Below are 4,864 nucleotides of genomic sequence, written 5' to 3' on the forward strand. Positions count from 1 at the left end.
CTCGAGGGCCGCGCGTATGACCCCAGCTCTGTGACGTTCTGGAGAAGGCGAAACCACGGAGCAAGTGCAGCTGTGCAGTCGTCACGTGTCGGGCAGAGGGTGCAGGTGGACGGCACGGCACGGATGGCAACGGCAGTGACGACGCGCTGTGTACACCCTGACGGACGCATGTTACTGCACACGTCTAAGCCCACGGCACGTAACCCCTGCGGCAGACTGGACGCTGGGTGACAATGCGATGTCAGTGTCCGGTCGGCCTCAGAAACGTCCCGTCGGGTGAGAGACGGTGATGACGGGGACGCTGTGCCTGTCGGGGGGAGGGTTACACACAGAGTCTCCAAACTTTCCTCTCAATTCTGCCACAAGCCTAAAAATGCTCTTAAAAAAGAAAAACCCTGAAAGAAAAAGAAAGAAAAATACACAGAGGCGATCTCTCCTCAAGCAAGAGGCAGAGCAGCCCTATTCCGCCCACTCGCCCGCGACTCCGGGCAGCAGGGACCCCCGCTAAGGGCGAAGGCATGCGGGTCACGGTGCGGCGCCGTGCTCCCCCGCCCAGGGCCCGCTGGCCTCGATGCCCGTCACGTCTGTGCCACTGTTTATTTCTGACGTGAGCACCTGTGTCTCAGCCACGAGACCAAGGCAGCCGGCTGATGCCACACACCTCCGCAAGGCAGACGTGGGGACGGTGCCGCCGCCCTCCCAGCAGGGACGCGGGGACAGTGTGGCTCCCCTCAAAGGACCGGGGGGGCGGCCAGGGACGCGGAGCAGCTCCCCTAGGCCCTGAGACCGGAGCCCGGGAAGGGGACCTGGACGTCCGGGCAGGAAGTGACCGAGACTCAAGCCCCGACAGGAGACCACAGCCTCGCCCACCCTCGGCCGGGTCCGCAGCGCCGGGTGTCGGGCAGCCTGTGGCTCCCAGCGTTTGGCCCCGAGGGCCAGCACGGCCGTCACAGGCACCAGGCGAGGTCCCGCTGGCTTTATTGATTCATTTTCGCGTGGGTTCAGAAGAGTCAAAGGAAACTAAACCTCTGAACCGTTCAGTTTTAACAGGACACTTCGGAGTGGACGGGAAGTGCGTGGGAGCGCGGGCGTCCGCGTGAGTGGAGGCCACTGTCCCCCGTCCGGGGGGCACTACTGACCCCTGGCCTGTCAGCGGACGTGATGAGGCTGATGATTCCGGGACAGCGAGTACCAGAGGCGCCCGCGTTCCCTCCGCGGTGGGGGAGTCTCCGAGTGTGCTGGGCACGCAAGGACAGGGCGGCCGGCCTCGCCCGCAGCTCCGATCCTGTGCGCGCGCTTTCACGAGCCCCGTCTCTGTCACCCTTCCCCTCATTCGCGAGAGAACGGGCCTCTGCGAGCCGCACCGACGCGATGCTGTGGCCAGCAGCCCACGCGCCTGGGCTCCGTCTCCGTCCCACGCAGGCGAGGCCGCCACAGCCAGCAACGTGGCGCCGGGGACCGAGAACCGGACTCGGTGACGCCGCCACAGCCAGCAACGTGGCGCTGGGGACCGAGAACCGGACTCGGGGAGGGGCAGCTGTCACTGAGACAAGGAACACTGTCTCAGGTGGCACGAACCTGACACGAAGCACATCAGAGTCTAATCTCCTCTCCGAATAAGCCGGGCCTTGGGGAACACGAGAGGAGGTGGCGGCTCCCCGCTGGGCCACGTCACCGTCCCCCGTTTCCTGTGCAGCCCGAGCACTGCCGAGGAAGAAAAACACTGTGAAAATAAAGAAATGAGATAAGATCATAAATCTTCTCTGCCCGCTCAATCCAGACAGCGATTAAATATTAAAATAGATTCGCCTCACTGGAAATGCAAAAAAAAAAAAAGAAAAGAAATGAAGACCCCTAGAAAAAGTGCTGGCCGAAAGGTTTCTGGAGAGTTTCAAAGCTCTGGTAAGGAAAACGCCATCATGTAACATACGAAACGATCCACTCTGTAAAGTTACAGCTTCGGCTGATGTGATAAACGGCTCTGTGACGGGCCAGTGCGCGTTCAGAACGAATGAGATGGCTGTGAATTACGGCCGTGTCTGTTTGCTCTTATTACTTCACATGTGACTAAGACCAATGCTGGAAAAAGAGCTGTTTCCTAATATTTGTCAGACAGATGTCAACATCGGAAATCGACATTCTCCGAACAACTGCTTAGCCTAACTCTGGGCCCTTCGGTATATTTTCAAGGTGTGTCACTAGAGGTCACCTTGACCCGAACCGTCTGAATGACTCCTTGTCACCGAGCTGGCAAAATCCGAACCGTCTGAGGAAGCTGAGCTCTCGGCGTTGCGAGCTCAGGAGAAGCGCAGGCGGAGGCACCCGTGGTCACAGAGTCGTGCGCGTGACCCGCCGGGAGGTGCGGGCAGTGTGACGTCGCGCTGGACGCGGGGACGACGGGCGTGAACCGGAGCCTCGGAAGGGGCCTTCGCGCCCCTCTCATCCTGCCCGCGCCCTGTTCTGTTCTCCGTCCCCCTCCCCTCCCCGCCTCCCCTGCGAGAACAGTCCAGGCTCGAGGCTCATTTAGGAGGCGTGCGCACGTGTGCCACGGGGGAGAGGCCGCGTCCGGAGGACGGTGTCGGGGGAGCAGGACGTCCCTGCGGGGGGACCCTCCGCGGCGCCGGTGCAGAGCGCTGGCCTGGCAGGCCCACTGCGGCCACGACTGAGTCCACATAAAGGGACCCCAAGCACAGGGGTCTCTGTCCATGTGGCTGGGGAGGTCACTCGCGTGGGGAGAGGACGATATTAGATGCGGGGGACCGGTCACGAGTGAACAAGCTGAAAATAAGGAGCCAGGATTCTCACCGTCCACGGAAAGGAGGTAAAAATAAGGATGAGGACTGGACAGAGCTGTGTGGTGTTCGGGTGACGCTGCAGGTGATGCTGTGGCCACGTGGTCCCCGTGCACAGACGACAGCTACGGAATGACAGCGCATGCAGCTGTGAGCGTGTTCTGTGCACACACACGCGCCGCGTGTCACATGCTCTGTTCTCAGGGGTCTGAGGACACCAGGGCACGCAGCATCCACATCCCGGCTCCTAAATGCCGCTCTGCGGCTCCTCAGCACAGTGACCTTGTCTGGGCTGAAGAAGTGAAGGACGCAGACCGGAGCCAGGGCCGCCTTGCTGTGCCAGAAAGCGCGGAGCCACCTGAAGGGCAGGAGCACGGCGAGAGCGCCCCCCACGGGCCAGGCGAGGGACAGCATCAGAGTAAACGAACGGCAGCAGACCGCAAGCCACTGAGCGGGCGGCAATCCAAGCGTCCACTACACAGGTACTAGTGAAACGTCTGATGAGAAACAGGCCAGTCATATAACTCCTAAGCACCCCAACAAGTTACTAGTTACCCAGAGGAAACAACTAGTTCTCCCCTGGAAAAACCTGCCACACGCCATCTTGACCGGGTTGCAGACGCGTGCCGGGCACAAGGCAGCAGCGAGAACACCACGCCCGTCCGGTGACGCGCCTGAGCGCCGAGCCCCGACGGCCACCGCGCAGACGCGCAGCGAGGGACAGTCTGTAAAGTAACTGGCCCGCCACCTTCCAAAGGGTCAAGGTCATGAACTCGAGAAGGCAGAGGGACTGCTCCGGACTCGAGGGTGCCTCGGTCGCATGCACGCGTCTGGTCGCGTCGGGTCCTTGGCTCTAAGCACGCGACTGGGACGACGGGGAAGCCTGACGGGGTCTGAGCGGTGGACGGCGGCACGGGTGACGTGAGGTCCCGCTCCAGACGGCCGTGTTGGGAGGGAGGGGACGACTCTGGAGGACGCGAGGGCACAGGGTCTGCGGGTCCCTGCATGGGGTGCAGGGAACAGTTCCATGTGGCTGCACTTGCAATTTTTCCATAAACCTATGGTTATTTCATATTTCGAAAAATGATAAAATCTGTCTCCGGCCGCGCCACCCTGAACATGCTCGATCCCGTCTGATCTCGGAAGCTAAGCCGGGTCGGGCCTGGTTAGTACCTGGATGGGAGACCACCTAGGAAGACCAGGTGCTGTAGGCATTAAAAATAATAATAATAATAATAATAACAAAAAATAAGGGATTGTAAGCTGACAAGGTCCTTGCAATCTGTGAGGTCAACCAAGGGTTGGCCTCGCCTTAAAAAAAAAAAGATAAAATCTTTTGTATCTGTCTCCCACAATATGTTTTTCCCCCAATTTAAAGATAGCTGTAATAACTCTGACTGCTTTTGCAGCCTCTGAATTTTAATGGATGCCCTAGAGAATTCCTGTGAAATTCAATTATGTTTCCAGCTCATTGTCCATCTCACTGCAACGTATTTACACACGAGACCCGGGGACCTAAGGATGATATGGAAAATCCCTCATTTAGCCAAACAGAATGCCCTATGACAGGCAGCATATACTGTCCTTGAATCCGTTTTAAATATGCTTATTTAATCCGTTTTACAGTGAAATCAGATGAAATTAAAACCTCATGTATGTGTTCTCCCGAAGCTAACTGAGCCCCCCGAGTGATCAGCCATAAAGAAATTTTAATGGGTTTGATGAAATCTGCCTTTTAAGCAATTGGATTATTTAGAGACTCAAGAAAATGACCTGTCACCTTTTTTTCCCCTTTTTATAATCTAAAAGTGGAGCATGAAAACGCTTCACGTGGGGGGTGGGCGGCCTGGCGCCCCGGGTGGCACGCAGGCCTGTCCCTCTGGCATGGCGTCTGCCCACCTTGCGGGCCCCGGGCTGGGGTGTCCCATTGGGCTTCTGAGGACAGGCCTGTGCTTCTGCGGACTCGGCCAAAGGCACTGGACACCCTCTGTCCCCGCAACGGCACGTTCCGTGTCCTGCTGTCCCAGCTTTAGTGCTGTGATTGCCAGCGGCCAACACGCAGGGGACACGGG

General features: G+C 58.6%; 1 pseudogene; it reads left to right on the forward strand.

Annotated features, from left to right (window-relative positions):
* Positions 1 to 3,887: 3,887 nt before the first annotated feature.
* LOC112477577 lies at positions 3,888 to 4,006 on the forward strand (annotated as a pseudogene).
* Positions 4,007 to 4,864: the final 858 nt, after the last annotated feature.

This window comes from Pteropus alecto, unplaced genomic scaffold (assembly GCF_000325575.1).
Source record: "Pteropus alecto unplaced genomic scaffold, ASM32557v1 scaffold53, whole genome shotgun sequence".
Classification (NCBI taxonomy): domain Eukaryota; kingdom Metazoa; phylum Chordata; class Mammalia; order Chiroptera; family Pteropodidae; genus Pteropus; species Pteropus alecto.